This window comes from Toxorhynchites rutilus, chromosome 2, assembly GCF_029784135.1.
Source record: "Toxorhynchites rutilus septentrionalis strain SRP chromosome 2, ASM2978413v1, whole genome shotgun sequence".
Taxonomy (NCBI): domain Eukaryota; kingdom Metazoa; phylum Arthropoda; class Insecta; order Diptera; family Culicidae; genus Toxorhynchites; species Toxorhynchites rutilus.
The window spans coordinates 222,016,458-222,034,895 of NC_073745.1; the positions used below are offsets into that span (position 1 = coordinate 222,016,458).

The 18,438-nt window shown below is 36.7% G+C and overlaps 1 protein-coding gene across 1 annotated transcript in view; it reads left to right on the forward strand.

Moving 5' to 3' along the window:
- LOC129764438 (uncharacterized protein DDB_G0283697) overlaps positions 1-18,438 on the forward strand; it is a 342,339-nt gene that overhangs the window by 150,692 nt on the left and 173,209 nt on the right. The window contains exon 4 of the mRNA XM_055763512.1: positions 16,989-17,026. The gene's annotated coding sequence lies outside the window, so the exon portion shown is untranslated. The remainder of the gene's footprint in view (positions 1-16,988; positions 17,027-18,438) is intronic.

The following is an 18,438-nucleotide window of genomic DNA, read 5'->3' on the forward strand; positions in this document are numbered from 1 at the left end:
CCTCGATCGGGGCAATTTGCAAGCTTTCGGCCGTAAACATTCTCACGAGAGAAATAGCTTGTATGTGAGGGATGCCAGATGATTTTTTCAAATATCTCTGCATGGCACGAATAAATGTTTTCAAATGTAATCATAATGAAAATTAAATAGCAAACCATCACGATATTTCTAAATCATTTTCGATAAATCACACAAACAATTGTTTTCACACACTTCGAAATGACCTCAGTATGTTTTCACAAAATTAAATGTCTTCAAAACGAAAACATGTCTTCACATCTGGCATCAATATTATGTACTCAGAGAATGCAGGGAAACAAGAGCGCGGACTGGAGAATTAATGCACGAATACTGAGAGAACACGCACATCGGAGGAACGGTTTCTTCTCTTCGCTGGTGGGCATGACGGGAATAGATTGATGGAATCTCTCATTCATTCAAGCTGTTTCTCTAAACTTTATAGTCTCTGAGAGAAACAACTCATGGGCATATTATACTTCTGCTGGGCTATTTAACACCGTATGATTGGAAATTTAGAATTTGAGTGCCTTACAAAATAAAATTCGTAGCACTTTTGTTATTCAGTATCCAAAATACAGAACGATTACAGATGACTGAGGGTTAACTAAAATGTGTACTGACGTAGTTGTTACCTTAAATTTTAAGAACACGGTCAAGATAAATCCATTCTCGTTTAGGGGGTGTTTATTACGCACTTCTCCTATACATGTCCCCTGACTATCCTCATATGATATGATAGCGCCGAGCCCTGGCTTGGGTGAGATTGGAAAGGAATTCTGATTTATGTGCATCTACAAAGCTTCGATAAATTCTAACAAGTACTGCTCATAACTAAACGAAATTAAAGTCAGCGATCTAGAACAAACTAACAGAATTAGCCAATATGATAGACGTCGTATTCCACCGGACAAAGGCTTTGACAGTCCGGCCGAAAATGTTATGTTTCCCTAAGGAGTGCTATTTCACCCGTCGCCCTCACCAGATTTTGATCCTTCCGGTTATCAATTGTTCGGGCCACTTTTCTTGAGCGCAATAATTTCGACATATAGAATAGCATGGAAAAGAACCTTGCTCAGTTTTTTAAGAGAAACCAAACATGTTTTGGGAGGTTGGGCTTAGATGTTGCGGAAGGATCGATTCATCAATACCTCACACTGTGTAAACTAGGAATAAGAATTAGGCAATCAAAAGTTTGAAAAAGAGGCCACGCAGAGAAACTCGATGTTTGGAAGCCGCATGAATTATTCTAAAGGAAGTTGATTGACTAATTGTCATCAGCGAAGCACAACTAAATCAACCCATTTCTGGAGCAAATAATCACGGTTGATAGAAACGGGAAAAATACGATATCGTCCGCAAAATATCATGGGATAAGCGAGACAAACCACTACAAATATCATCAAAGCCTTGACTCCAAAAAAGGGACGCTGTGTGTATGGTGAAACTGGAAGCGAATCTTCGATCATGAGGAGTTACATAGCCAAAAGGTTAATTCAGTGTTGTGCGGTTCACAACTGGATAGTTTGCACGAGGCGATTATGGAAGGAACCACCAAAATCGATGAACAGAAAAGTGTCACATTAATCTCTGATGACGCGCTTAAAAAACAGGGCGAATAGTTGGAAAGCTTTGATGGATCCACGGTATAGCCCAGACCCTGCAAACATCTTTGCGCTCTATTAAGAAATCATCGAGTTACAAGCGCTCGAAATCTTTAATTTTTTGCTACTTGTTCAGTGCCTAGATTTTCATTTTACCCCCTCATCTTCCAGTTAGACGTAGTCTTACTTCAAAAAAATCATCCAGAAATTAAACAGAAAAACGCGGATACTATTTAATTGACCCAATATATTCGAATAATTGTGTATCTATAATTTTGATGCTTTGGATTTTTTCCATGAACCCCTTTACGGGTAGTGGTAACTATATTACCATCAACGATTTTATTTTTTCTCTTCTTTAACAATAAATTATTACTTCTAGCCTAACTGTGGTAACTAGTTCTGATATCTAGCATGCCTGATTTTTTTGGGCGCGAAAAAAATTAAAACTACAGTAAAACCTGTTTTTTGTGCGATATTTTTTGTGCGGTGTGTGAAAAGAAGCATATTTGACGAAGTTATCGTCCATTTAGTTTTTTTCGATGGTTTATATGCATTTCAGTGCGATATATACGCTAGACGGGCAGGTGGCAACTATAATGCCACCATTTTTTTCTATGTTTTTATTTTTTTTTTTATTGAAAAAAGTCTTTTGGGTATTTCAGTGTATGTGTATGTAAACATGTTGCTGTATCTTAATTTGCGTTGATTAAATGCCTAGTTTTCACAGTCTGTTAGAGAGTTAAAACCGGCACGAATTCGGCAACAACCTAAATTTTTCCAAGACTTACGAGGTTGAACAGAAAGATTTTTTTTATCTGTATTATAGTGACTTTCAACTCATTTGGCTGGTTCGTCACTTTTACTTCCATTTTTGGAAGAATGTCGGGTGTGAGAATTGAACTCGTAACCTTTAGCGTGAGAGGCATGGATGTTACCACTACGCCAGATCGCCTCCCTCCCACAAACAGAAAGATCATTGGTACATGAAGCCAGCGATCACGATGCAGGTTCATTGTTCATTTGAGCTGCCATTTGTGTGTTAAACATACCAACACTACATAATTTAACGCGACATTCTTATAACTTGAATAGCATGACCGATATCGATTTTTTCATTATCACTGCTGCTTTGTTCCGTGATTCCAATAACTATTTTGTAATGAAGCCCTAGATTTCTTTGTCTCATTTTTTTTGAAAACATATACATCTCAATCAACTTACGGCGGGTATTAATGGAGTATTGAAATAAAGAATTCCCGAGAATAGATTCACAAGTAATTTTTTTACGTGGATTTTAGCGGTGAAAACAATCTCTTGGAATTGGGAAGAAACTTAATAGCTATACAAATAACTTTCCATGAAATGTTGGAAAACAAATAAATGAATTTAAAATAAACCGTTATTATTAATTTAGCTAACATTTTTATCCATAAAACTATAAAATAGAAAATAGAAGCAATCCCAAAATGAAATCTACGCGAGGTTTAATTTTAAAGGGTGTGTCACATCAAATTGCATCACGGAAAAAACGCTGTAGAAATTCGCCCAGTAGACCGATCCTTTTGAAAATTTTAGACAGTAAAATAAAAACTATTAAACAACTTTTGGCATTTTCTTTCTATTCATACTTCGAGCCCAAGCCCATATGCTCGCACCTTCCTCTTTACCCCGTCCATAAGGTTCTGTACAACGTCAGGTTGTAGTTTTTTTTTTAACAGAAATCCATTTTCTCTTGAAGTCCGCCTCCGATTTGACAACTTTTGGGTTCTTCCGGAGGGCCTGCTTCATAATCGCCCAATATTTCTCTATTGGGCGAAACTCCGGCGCGTTGGGCGGGTTCATTTCCTTTGGCACGAAGGTGACCCCGTTGGCTTCGTACCACTCCAACACGTCCTTTGAATAGTGGCACGAAGCGAGATCCGGCCAGAAGATGGTCGGGCCCTCGTGCTGCTTCAATAGTGGTAGTAAGCGCTTCTGTAGGCACTCCTTAAGGTAAACCTGCCCGTTTACCGTCATCACGGTCATCACGAAGGGGGCGCTCCGCTTTCCGCAAGTGCAGATCGCTTGCCACATCATGTACTTTTTGGCAAAGTTGGATAGTTTCTGCTTGCGAATCTCCTCCGGAACGCTGAATTTGTCCTCTGCGGAGAAGAACAACAGGCCCGGCAGCTAACGAAAGTCCCTTTTGACGTAGGTTTCGTCGTCCATTACCAGGCAATGCGGCTTCGTCAGCATTTCGGTGTACAGATTCCGGGCTCGCGTCTTCCCCACCATGTTTTGCCTTTCGTCGCGGTTAGAAGCCCTCCCGCTGCTTAGTCCGCTGGACGAATGAACTTGACAAATTCAGCTTATTGGCGACATCCCGGACCGAACTTCTCGGATCACGTCTAAACTGCTTAACTACGCGCTTGTGATCGTTTTCACTGACGAAGCATCCATTTTTGCCGTTCTTCACCTTCCGGTCGATGGTTAGGTTCTCGAAGTATCGTTTTAGTACTCTGCTGACCGTGGATTGGACGATTCCCAGCATCTTACCGATGTCCCGATGTGACAACTCCGGATTCTCGAAATGAGTGCGCAGGATTAATTCACGACGCTCTTTTTCGTTCGACTACATTTTTCCAAATTTACGAAAAATTGATAGTGAAGCATGGCCAACGTGATCTATACACTCTTATCTGATTATAAGCGAAAGCTGAAGATATAATTCCTAAAAATTAAATTCGTTACAGCGTTTTTTCCGTGATGCAATTTGATGTGACACACCCTTTATGTTGATCTTTTTAGAAATAATTCGTGAAATGTCCACGTGGTCAACAGGGGGAGGGGTATAGGAAAAGTCCACGTTTGTCCACGGTGGGGGAGGGGAGTGTTCAAAAACATGATTTTTCTGTCCACGTGGTATGTTGACAGCCCCTAAAATGAAATGGAATTCGCCCGACTCGACCCTACACTGCTAAGATCCATTCAAATGAGGCTCTCACGTTCCCAAAACACCACCATTTTCTGCTAAATACCACCCAAGTCATAGTTTTAATTTGCCAAACAGCAAAAGCATGAAATCATTTCGCATTCATATTGTTTGGTGATTACGACAATTGCCCGTCCGGAAAAGTGTAATTGAAAAGTGAACGCTTTCAATAATGCTGTTTTTGGGCAAATGAATTTCAGCATAGTGCCTCCGTCAGCATTCCCCTCGTTTCCTTGGACACACATATTCGCCGGGACCATTCGATGCCACCGAAGCCGACAGTTATTGTTCGTCAAAACAAGAGTTGTTAGTTACACTTTTTTTTCTGCGTTGCTCACTGTTAGCTTTTTCTTCCGCTCCTCAACGGGTGGCTTTAATGAGTAAAAGATTAACCCGAGACCCATCTTCGAAGACAGCAAACAAGCGAAAGTACGACGGCTGGCGGAGCGCGCTTAGAGTTGCGGCAGGGCAAAGGATTAGGAAGAGGTATGAAGGTATGTATTTCGTAATGGTTGGCCGTCGTGCTTTTCATTTAGACTGCATAATTGAAGCTCATCCATCTATTTGGAGCAGACACGAGAGACTTTTTGTTTGTTTTAAACGTAACCTGATAAATGAGGGTTGTTTTTCTTTCCTATTTTTCGGTAGTTTATGTTTCTGCTTGGGTGTTTTTTTTTTTCAATTCTCAAAAATGATACATTCGTTGTAATGTTTATTCATTAGCTGCTGTTATTCAATAAATTATTAGCTGACCAAAAGTTTGCATATCGATGAAAAAATTAGGGTACGAAACATGAGCTCAAAAGATAATATGAAAAAGGATCCGAAACAATTAATCCTATTTATGCTTAATTTTGTACACACATATTTCACAGTGAAGACTCTCCTTCTTACGTTAGTACTACACTTTGAATAATGAAGAGAAAGGTATTCAGCTAAGCCCTACACGCCGCTTTTATGATGCTGTTATAACTCTTGTGGGCTCGGTAATCCGTTGCCGCACTGAGGATTAACTAATAAATACAAATTGTGGAGCATTTATTCGTATATACTCTGCTGTCAGTTTGTCACGGTTTGCAGAAATTTCGTTCCAACTCGATGCAAAAACTCTAATGAACAATCAGTCTTTTCTAAATTTATGAGCGACTCATTTTACAGTTAAGTTCAATTTCTTTCGTATTAACCCTGACTCATTACGCTCGTTCCACAATGTGGAACTCATCTGGTCAGCCTGTGATTTGACCGCAATCGAGTCGACGGTCAGCCATTTATAACGAAGACCATCTCGTTGATGACAGCTCCGAACGGTGAACTTTTAATGACATATTTAGATCAGAGTATTTTCATATTTTAAAAGAAAACAATTGATTCGAGCTGATATATTTGTTTACATTATTTTTGAAGGTTTGAAGACGTATTTATGTCGGTCACCATATGTGTGAGTAGATTCCAAGTCTTACACATTAACTAACTCACCCATCAGCACTAAATCAACGCAAACTGTTTGCACTTATTGCACTTTTTTTTCCATTCAGCCATAGCGAAAACAAATCGAACATTACCGGGGTCAGGGTTGAACCTCGTTCCAAAAAAAAAAAAATACGAGCAATGCGAACAGGGTCCGCTTAAAATGGCTCGTAGAGTTTTAGAGGGGATAGTTTGAAATTGCTTAGCAGGGAACACATAATTTACGGATGGATGAATAATAACGCAGTCGGACCTCGAGACGATGAAACATTTTTGTAGAGATGATTTTGTAGAGATGAACGCAGTCGGACCTCGAGACGATGAAACATTTTTGTAGAGATGATCTACAAAAATGTTTCATCGTCTCGAGGTCCGACTGTGTTATTATTCATCCATCCGTAAATTATGTGTCCCCTGCTAAGCAATTTTAAACTATCCACTCTAAAACTTTACGAGCCATTTTAAGCGGACCCTGTTCGCATTGCTCGTATTTTTTTTTTTTTTTTGGAACGAGGTTCAACCCTGACCCCGGTAATGTTCGATTTGTTTTCGCTATGGCTGAATGGAAAAAAAAAGTGCAATAAGTGCAAACGATACGCGGTGGTAATTGAGAAATTGAGCTTTTGTCGAGATGCAACAGACGATCCACAGCCGTCTCCACGTAGCCGCAGACTCCCAGAGTACTCGAAGAGCTTCATTTTAATGGATTTAATTGAAGAAGCTGTGTGTAGCTTCGCAACCAACCGCAGGATAGTGTCTGTGGTGGCAGAACACGACGGGGGAAATATAACCTCAACTATCAACACCTGGGTTTCGAAAACGAAACGATTTCTGTGAGTGTCTCGGGGGTGCGCAATTGTTGGTTGGTTTGAATGCTCACATCGATCTGGTCGGCTCGGGGGAGGTCAAAATGGGTTTGACCTCTGGATAATGAGCCAACGATAGCTATTGCAAGGAGAGAGGCTCCTGAACTCGCCACGTCACGTCCACTTGCCACGGGCTCTACCGCCGATGTTCGAACGACACAGCGAAATAGGTACGTGATAGTATCTGGATGTATCGGAATGGTTTATTTTCGGGAGATCGATTAATACATTATTGAGTTAACCCTCTACCGCCCGAGTTTTTTATTTGTCTAGAAAAACCTACTCCACTTTTATCTCGAATTTCCGACTTTCAACATAAAATACTCCTAGCAGAAATCTGCCAGCATAAAAACAATGTGTATGTGTGACAGATGAAAATATTCTAAAGACGTTCTAGTGGGGGCGAACATTGAAAATAATGTCTGAATAATTTGAAAAGAGAATCCACGAAGCCCGTCTAAAGGCGGGCTTGGGCTGTAGAGGGTTAATCTAGAAAATGAAAAAAAAAACATTTTATCATCAATTGAATAGAATTTTCACATCAACTTCAGAGTTTTGTAATGCATTTAAAGAATAAAAATTATTTCAACAGTGTGCAATATAAATATTCAATATGATTATATGTCGTTTATGTTAATATTAATGTCTATGTGATAAGCGTAAGCGTATGTCAAAATTACAAGTTTTTGACGTGAGACTACGCTTTTCAGTATGATTGAATTATGTCAAACTAATCAATGATTAGTTTTTGTTCTGATATGTTGATATGCAATTGACACATTCCAACGTGTCGTGACAACGTTTTGACTTACAATAGACACATTTTTAACACGTTGAGCCCCGGATTATTCTTGCTGCGCTTTCCTTTCAGTCCGCATCAAGAGTATTTGCACAATATCAGTTTCAGTCACCGCTTCCAACGATATTTATTGTATGAAGAGAATACTCATAAATTCAACTAGAAAGAAAAATATTTCAGTAATCATATTCTATTTTATTTCCTTATTTTGTAGCTGTTAGTTAGGTTTTTAAGTAATTAAGTAATTAAGGTTTTTCTAACGAAAAGTTCGACGTCAGTCCCTAGGGACCGACACGATTCTCAACTTGTTAAACGTTTTCATGTATAAGTCATACGATTTCCAAAAAGTAAACAAAACTATGTCAAACTGGAATTGAGAAAATTTCCTACAAGAATCATCAGTGGGAGAATATTTTACAGTGATTAACTAAATAAAGAACCCACTTATTTTTTATTAAAATAAAAACTAAACAAATCGTAATTATTCTTAAAATCTAATTGTTATGTTTTTTGTTTTGATTTTATTCATGTCGCACTGAGAAAAATAAATGTTTCTCTTTAAAAAAACAATTTGTTTTCCAGAAAAAAAACAATAACCAAAAAGTGCCCAGATCAAAAAAGATTCAAATGAGCTTTGCCGACCTCCTATAAGCGCTTCGGCATGTTCTCCACAAGGTTTGAAGTTGAGCAGTTTGTGGGTAGAGTATTGGTGACACCGGTTTTGTCGACCCTAACACCGAGAATGGCCCACAGATATTCAATAGGGTTAAAATCCGGACTTTGTGGGGGCCATTCAAAGGGTTTGATGCGACACGACCGGAAGAAGGACTTTGTTACCTAGACCGTTTGTTTCGGATCGTTATCCTGTCGAAAAACAAAGCGCTCATCAAGACCCATGAGAGAGACCTCGACAATTCCAAACAGCATGTTGCAGTACGACTCAGCCGTCATGATTCCGTCAATCATCACCAAGCTACCCACCTCACCCTATGAAAAGCACCCTCACGCCATCACGTCCGATGCGCGACGGACAGTCCGATGCCAAACCGAAAGCTGAAGTTTTTCCTGGATCTGCCGAATAATAACTTTCTGATTTTTATTCAATTGTTGGATGATCTTCTTGTCTGTTCTGGCATCTGTTTTAGGTTTTCTTCCTTTGCCTGGGCGATCCACTACCGATCCGAACGTCTTCTTAAAAGCAATATTTTCCGACCGCTGCCTTGCTGATGTCCTACTTCTTGGCAATCACCCCGTGCGATTCGCAATTCTCGACATCTCGAACGACCAATTTTTGGATGCGCAAAGGAATCGTTTTTGAAATAACTGCGTTCTCCATTTTATCTGGACTTCCCCAAGTGCGAACACGTGTACAAATGCTCTAGAGCCAAGTCAGTTGTTTCTAAATGTCAAAATACTCAAAACAAAAACAACAATCGAGGGGCCTCACGATGGAAATTTATCGAAAATATATCGATTTTCACAGTGGGAACTTTATTTTGACACTGTCTTCTGGAATTCAAACTGTTTTTTTTCTATGAGCAAAACTTCAAATTTTTCAGTGTCACATGGATAAAACTTGAAAAGAACATAGTCAATAAGATTGATTACGATGTATTTACTTTTTATTTTAACCAGAAAAATGAAAGAAATGAAAATAAATTAAATGGGTACTTTATTACAAATGAGCAAATGTTCTATGATTTGTCAAAACAAAATATGAAGGTAAATTGCAAATATCGGCATACATTGCATGCATTCCATGCAAATGAAACCAAAATAGGCATATGGAGGTTTCAGCGTGCAATAAATGTTTCTATGGTGGTTAGTCTCTCCACCCCCTCTCTAAGGGGGAGGCTGACATACAAATGAAACTCAAATTTCTGCATTACTCGAGAATCAATCACGCAAATGGATCCAAAATAGGCATATGGAGGTTTTAGAGTGCAATAGATCTTTCTATGGTGGTTAGACTCTCCAACCTCCTCTCTGAAGGGGAGCTGCCATACAAATGAAACACAAATTTCTGCATTACTCGAGAATTAATCACGCAAATGGAACCAAATTTAACATGTTGAGGTTTCAGGGTGCAATAAATGATTCTATGGTGGTTAGACTTTGCACCCCCTCTCTAAGGGGGAGCAGCCATACAATTGAAAGACAAATTTCTGCATAATTCGAAAACTAATCAAGCAAATGGGGCCAAATTTGTCATGCGAATGTTTTAGGGGACACGACACGTTTCCATGGTTAATAGACACTCCTCCCCTCTTTCTGAGGGGGGACTGCCATAGAAATGAAGCATACATTTCTGCATAATTCAAGAACTAATCAAGCAAACTGAACCAAATTTGGCATGTGGAGGAAGAAACAAGAAACATTTCTGAAGTGGTTCAACACTCCTCCCACCTTTCAGATCATCAATTTGGGATGTGAGGGTTTTTGGGTATGAGACATGTTTCTATGATGGTATGACACCCCTCCCTCTTCTGGAATGGAGAGGGGGTCCAATAAAAATATTACACATATTTTAACCAAAAATATTCCAACCAAACATGACAATTAAAAATTTTCGGAAAACTCTGAAGGAAAAAGGGAAAATTTCGAAAATTAAATTCCCATATGTTCTACGCACGATGAAACGCACTCCTATATCTTTTGTTTTTTTTCTTTATTATAGTGACTTTCAATATATTTCGGCTGGTTCGTCACTTTTACTTCCATTTTTGGAAGAATGTCGGGAGTGAGAATTGAACTCGTGATCTCTGCGTGAGAGGTATGGATGTTACCACTACGCCAGATCGCCTCCCACTCCTATATCTTCTTCTATCTATACCAATAAAAAAGTATCGCCGAATGTGTTGATAAGAGCAGAACTCGAGGAAGGAATTATCCGATTCAGGGCTGTCTTTATTCTATCATATTTTCTGTATAAAACATTTATTCCATGTAACGGAGAAATATTATTTGCAAGTGGTTGAAAAATCTTGAACGAAAATTGTGTCTGAAAATAATCTGATTTTATCAAGATGAAATTTGTTAGAAATACTAGAAATTTTATAGTAAAAGGTAAATTAAATGGGGTCGATTAGAAGATCAATCAATGAACAGCTCTGCGATTGGACCCATGAACTTGCTCATAGTAAGAAAACGTGAATGTTTGAAGGTATTGATAACAAAAAACAAATTTTGGACGGGACGAAGTTTACCGTTTGCTGCTCCGTTGAAAGGTGAAGGGTGTCCGAAAAAAACAAACGCATAGCTGACGTAGAATTACATTACGATATTCATTGCATCACATGTTAACTTTGAATATCTTTGAAAAGTATAAGCTGTAGTCGACATCATATTAGGGAAACGCCTTGCGGTCTACACAAACAGCCATTCCATGTCAAACCGATATAGTGGTTCTCCGATTTCCGTCAAAAGTGGTATTTTCTGTTTTAGGGTGCTCAGAAAAATCATTTTTTTTGTCTTTTTTCTAAAAATGATTGTTTTCGAAAATTAATAAATTTTGAACTGCTGAACAGATTCGGATGATCGACATATCAAATTAAAAATAATTAGTTGGTACTTTTTGCAAAAATATTACACTTGCAAAAATATCGGATTTTGTTTTTGTAATTATTGACTGTATTTAGTTTTTGTTGTTTTCATAGCTTTGGATTAGGGGCCCCTATATATTTTGATATTTTTTCTTGAAAGCTGACGTTTTTTTGCATAACATAACCGAAAATCCGAGATGTTATTTTTTTTCGTTTTTAAGTTATGATTTTTCAAAGTTAACATGTTTTCAGTCTTCGTTCAATATTTCTATGCGACTAGACTGGATGTAAGCGACTAGAATTCAATTAGTTTACAAATGTGTCAATTTTTCAAAAAAGATTAGCTAATTGGCTTTAATTTGATATATCGATCATCTGAATCGGCCCAGTAGTTCAAAAGTAATACATTTTTTAACAAAGACATTTTTGGAAAAAAAATTAAAAATGATTTTTTGGGCCATCGGTTAACTTAACGCCTCTCTGGTGTCAACACATGTTATATGAAAAACCCTCAGAACCCTTTTCAGAAAAAAAGTATTCAAAAAAATAGCGCTCTTGGTCCCGAGACTATGAAAACAATAAAAAAACGAATTGAATCAATAATAACGAGAACAGAATTCGAATTTTCAGCAGGTGTAGTATTTTTGCAAAAAAATGGTGATTGGCTTTCATTTGATATGTCTATCAACTGAATCGGTCTAGAAGTTCAAAAGTTATGAGTTTTTGAAAAAAGTCATTTTTGGAAAAAAGTGGAAAAAGTTGATTTTTCGGACAACCCTAAAATGGAAATGGTTACCCTACTGAAAAAAAATACGGGTCTAATGTTTTGCGATAAACAACAAAACTAACACTTTTCACGAAAATCTGAGAAGCACTATATCGGTTTGGCATGGAATGGCTGAAGTATTGAAATAATGTATTCCATAAACTTAAACAGTTGGTTTGAACGAGGATAAAGGCATCCATTAATCTTTTGAAACATTCCTAACTATTCATTGCACTCGTATTTTTATTTATTTTTCTATTTAATTTTTATGAGTGTTCAAACAATATTTCGAGAAGCTCGGACAAAGAACTCATTGGTTTTGATGAGCATCGCATTGTGTCAATAATTTGCTTCCTCGTGCTTGATGTTCTTAAATTGTATCATGAACTCTTCCCAACTCTCGGTGTGCTGTATTTAATGTTGTTATCTTCTTTTCTTAGTTAATATCAATTGGTGCCCACCAAACCTATGAATGTTACATAAACAAATAAACATAAGATACTATATAATTCCCGCTCACTCTACACCTCTGAGCTAAAAATAAACAAGTCATAAAACCTCACTAAAGCACACATTCACAGCGCATCCGACGCAGAAGAGTAGAAACCTAAAATTACCGATTATTCTTCAAACGACAGAAAATCGCTTCTCACACCTGTCACCAGCAGTAAGAGTTCCAGCCCTGAGAGAAACCGTGACTAACGGAACAATCCTCGTCTGGAGAATTTGTTCCACAGTGGGATAAACTTTTTGGGGCCAAAATAATTTACGATTGCTACTGTGGAAGAAGGAAACAACGACAACGGAAAGAACGGGACGAGCGGGGTATGCTTATGTCATCCGACGTGTGACTCAAACTGACCCACAAATTTATGGACCTACATCTGGGAAGATAAAGTCGGGAAATAAAACACTCGATGGCTGGAGATGGAAAGGGGGAAGTCGCGCAAAAGCTTTACAATTGTTATGAATATTTCACAAGGCTTATTTCACCAGTGGAATTAATACGCCTACGTAACGGTTTCGGAGAGTGCTCTCGCCGCCGTCGGGGGTAATTATGAGTTGCAATGTAATCAATTAACTAGTCAGTGAGTTTCCTACAGAAATTGAATACAAAACTTCATCAGCTCCGTAAGGGAATCTAGAATTATTTATTATCTGCTGGGGTAATAAATAGTGGCAGCCATCACTTTGAGGTGATGCCCTGATTAATGATCTGCCGGCTTCTTGGCAATATCTGACGTTGAATTATTGTTAAAAACGAGAATGTGTTAATTCAATTTTTTGAAAGCTTCTGTATCCTTCTTGGTGCTCATTTATTCCCTAACCTTGCCAAATTAGTCAAATCAGCTGTAATCACAGAGTTAAAAATCAAGCATTTGGAAAAGAGCTGGAGACTTCGAGTCCAACATAATTGGATACCTAACGCAGCTATGTCCCTAACGATAGTTGTTGGACTCGCTGGCTAAATTTTCGGAATGAAAAAGCGACGGCGAGATTCCATCGACAGACACACGTGCGCACACTAATGACATGACGACGGGAGGAAGCTTTTATGGAAATAGAATGTTTTGGCTCGACACCGTGCTGCAGAAAGGTTAAGCGCGCCATGTTGTGGTGGCAACAATAAGAAAATGGGTTGCTCGTTAGTTGGCAAAAGGCAGACAGACAAAAAACATGGGGATAATGGTGACCACCAGACCGTAGCCACCAATGCGACAGCCAATGGGGTTGTGCTGTTCACTTTTGAGGTTCCTAAGGTCAAAGACCTGTTAATTTTGGCGATGTAGCTTTTACCAATGTTCGAGGCCATTGGATTATGAAAATCAAAATTAATAAAACCATACTAATTAAAAACACTCATAAGCATTGCCCAAGGTTCATTTCAATGCAAATACTATGTTTTGAATGTTGGAGTTAATTGTTTCGACATATATTGTTTTGGTTCAAATGACTTACAAAATAATCCGTTTCTTCGCACTGTTTACTCCTCTTCGGCATCGTGTAACATTACATCATGAAGAGATTTCGCGACAAGTCGTCTATGAGATTGACGGCACACTCGCGCCCTCTTTCCTTCATTTATGAAACCGGCTGGGGTGAGAAGATATAAACAAATTAGATATTTTTGCTTCCTTTTTTCAAAATTAGTCGAGCCTGTCTTTTTTCCGCATTTTTATCATTATTATTATTTTATTGTCGTGAATCAAAATTGTAGACCAATACATTCTTAATACTACTTAAAACTACTTACTTAAAACTAAAAAAAATAAATCAAAAAAAAAGCTGGCTGGATAATTTATCCGTTTAATTCAAAAGACGATTTTAACAACAAATTTTTTATTTATTTATTTATTTATTTATTTCGTCAAACCAGCGTAGACTAAATATGCTGCCCAAATATTAGAGTGAAATTTAACTATATCTTATTCTATTCAAATAGTCTTTGAGCATTGACCTTGACATGGTTACATCAATTATTTCACTGTGTTCGTTACAGAGGCTAATCATACGATTAATAGGACTATATTTGGCATAATTCGTTCTTCGGTACTCTATGTAGAAAATGTTAGGGTTTACATACAAAAACTCAAAGTTTCGGAAATTCCTAAAAATTCGATGTTCCATAAAGTTTGTCAAAAATAGTTTTACCATCTTGGGCCCATTTTTTAAATGTTTTACATGACTTCTATTTTATATGAAAAAAATGAAAAAAATATAAAAAAATACATATTTTTTGATATCGCAAATTAAAATTTTATTTTGTAAATAAAAAAAAGAGTACTGTTTTTTCTTCTCAGTGTATATTTTTTTCAAATTAAGCCAACAATACTCTATAACTCTTTCTAACACACTATTTTGGTACGACTCATATTTTTTGAGATATAAATTATCAAAGATATCTCTTACTCGAATCGATACGCCCTTTTCAAAAGTTACGCTTGAGTCAAAAAATGAACCATGATGATGTATTTGTAAAAGTTGTTGGAAATTATAAGCAAATTCATAAAATTTCATGAACATGACGGTATAACACGACAAACATATTAAAAGGGTTTATTTACTATAAAAAAGACAATAAATTAGAAATATTTTTTTAAATATTTCGAGAATGGCTACATTTAGAAGGAGATTGATAATAACCTTTTTTGTTTATAATCACATCAGGATTCATAATTTGTGATTAAAAATTACTGCTAACATACAAAAACTAAAAGTTTCGAAAATTCCTGAAAATTCGATGTTTCACAAAGTTCGTCAAAAATAGTTTGACCATCTTGGGCCCATTTTTTAAATTTTCTGCATGACTTCTATTTTGTATGAAAAAATTAAAAAATATGTGTTTTGGATATTGCAAATTGAATTTTTATTTTATAAATAAAAAAAAGAGTACTATTTTTTTCTCACTGTACATTTTTTTCATATTCAACCATCAATACTCTATAACTCTTTCTAACACACTATTTCGGTACGACTCATAGTTTTTGAGATATAAATTATCATGATTTCTCTTACTAAAATCGATATGCCCTTTTCAAAAGTTAGTTTCAAAAAGTTGAGTCAAAAAATTCCCAATTGTAGTGAAAAAATCATATTTCCTCCAACCCAAACGGAATACACACTTTCATTGGAGTCAAAAATACAAGTTTTTAATATCTGCATTTTTAAGACGATTTCATTTGGAATTGGTGGATAATTGATTATGCCAACTGATAAATGTCTATTATTAGCAAATGGAGAATAATTCATAATTCACTTCTACTCACATTGTGAGCTAACGCCTGTATGTAGGCAACAAGAATGCTCGTTGCGTTGTGGGGGAAAACGAGTGGCTAGTAAAATCGCAAAACATACCCATTGAAATCATCAATTTTTTCACTTTTTTTTTCACTTCACTGTACATGTTTTAAGCAAAAAAATTGTTGGATAAATTTCCTATCTAATGGTATGGTATACAACATAACATATATCACAATAACGAATTTGAGTAATATGCGTTTGAAAACTCTTAATGAATCGTTGCATGCCTCATTTTCAATTTCGTAGAGTGACCCCCCTATATAAAAATCAAAGACGTAGTTCTACGTCAAAATAAAAGTGATGCTTGCTCATTATTCTCGTTCCCGTAGTAGTGTTCTTGCGATGGAGATGACGAATCATGACTCAACCATCTTCAGCAGACTCTACAAAACTTCATCCCTTTCCTCACCACTGAAATATTCTTCAAAAAAATATTTCAAAACTTTCGATGCGTTCCAAAATAATATCCGCAGTGATAATCAAGCGGATTGAATATTATAATTTCTAAATTTCGAAGAACTTCGAAAATGCGGTCGTGTCCTAGGCACAACCTCTTAAAATTTATTTGTAGTTCATTATTTTTGTTCTGAGTTCATTTTTGTTTGATTTATTCAAATTGTGTGGTGGGAAAAGTTGTTCAAATGTTGACGAATATGTTAAAGGAAAATGCTAGGAGAAGAATACATTAATATTTTTGTTTTTGGTTATCATATTCATACTTATAAAATCTGTGTGTAATAGAATGGGAATGGGAATGGGAGAGGAATAGCATTCTAAAGTGGTTGATTTGTGCGCTATTTTGACAGCTGTCACTTGTTTCATGTTTAGTTTGACTTGTCATTTAATCATAAATTGAATGACATCTGAATAACTTGTGCTCGGAGCTCGGAAATTTTGCAGGTTTTTTTTACGGGATTTTCGAAAACCCCATCGCACTCTACGACAAAATCGTCGGTTCCTTTTCTCAAGTTGCTAAGGGAATAATTAAAAATCCTAAAATCATATAATTGATGATCTTATTTTTGGCACATTTGAAGTTGAACCCGGATGCATGACTGAATCTAACATAAACAAACGCCTTTTTATTCCATTTTATATAAACTCTGCAGCATAATCCATAATTGATAATTTATACTTTTGGTCTTTTCCAGGTGGTACATTCCTACAACGTTTGAATATTGACAATTTGGTAAGTATCAAAAACTTTTTTATTGCGTGGTTACAGTCTTCAACTGTAGGGTTTTTGTGGTAGGCTTAAGTCTTTCGGGAACATATTGAGGGTACAAATCAAAAAACTGAATATCAGTGGCGTCACGAAAATTGTCCAATTTTGAGTGCTTATCGTTCAGTTACTTCTTGGTCGATTTACGTGCTTTGTGCACCAATCGATTCGCTGCCTAGCAATTTTATATTGCAACATAGGAAAATGTAAATTTTGTAAATTTTTTGAATATTTTAAAATAGGGTTGGAATGAATTCGACTGGGAGGTATCTAGTTCTAAGATATTAAAAATAAATATGCAATGAATATCCTAACGTAATTCTACGTCAACTGTGCGATCATGTATCGGGCGCAAGCCTTTAATTTATAAGTTGAGCCACAAAAAATCCTCGCATGTAACATTTCGAATTTTTAACGGTATCCAGAGTGCTTTGAAGAGACATTATTTTTGCGATGAACCTTACTCAATTTGTGGAAGAGAGTGTAAATAATAATAACAGTGGTCTGATTATTCTGACGTGAGACTACGTTTTTCAATAAGAGTGCCAAATCAGAAAACAGGTCATATTTTTATGAACTAACTAGCTGTCCCGGCGGACTTGGTCCCGCCAGAAATTAGTTCTTTGAAATGAATTCTTTCGAACATTCATGTTTTCTTAGGGAGCGAACGTTCGTTTGTTGAAAACGTGAAATCCAATTGGATTAACAACAAATGTCATTGTGGAGCATATGAGAATAATTTTTTTTTTTCAACTTTCTCTCAAAGCTTTTCAAAAATTTCAAAACTTTTTCTCACTATAACATTGATCTAAGCGCAGAGACAAATACAACGAAAAAGGACGGCTACAATCTTACTATTCCTTCTTCGTGTTTTGGGCCTTCCATTTTTATTTATATAGTTGTTAGCGTTAATAACTATTTTCGCTACGAACGAATTTTGGCGGTTTGGGTACTAATCGAATCGGATTCTCTAAAAGTTTTTTAATATGATCTACACTACGATTCAAACGTTCCCATTTTACTAAACATTTATTCTGCCTATTTGTTTGCTTTTCTACATGTACCATCAAAAAGGACAAATAGTGCATCAACGAGATTCATTATTTATATACAACTGCGAATCAGACGTAAATCATTCGCTCTAAATGCAAATGCAGCGTTCATTCTTCGGACAATGCGAAAAAATTATTGCGATTAAGTTTCTGCCCGTTTACAATATTCATATTGAGTATTCACGAATTCAAAACACAGTATCAATCCAACTAGTGAGTACACAACACTCTTTACTTATGCTGATACAACACAGAGGTTTTGCTCGACACAAGGTAGAATGAAAGAATGGAAGAAATCGCCAACCGAATCGAACAATTGTGTTCTGT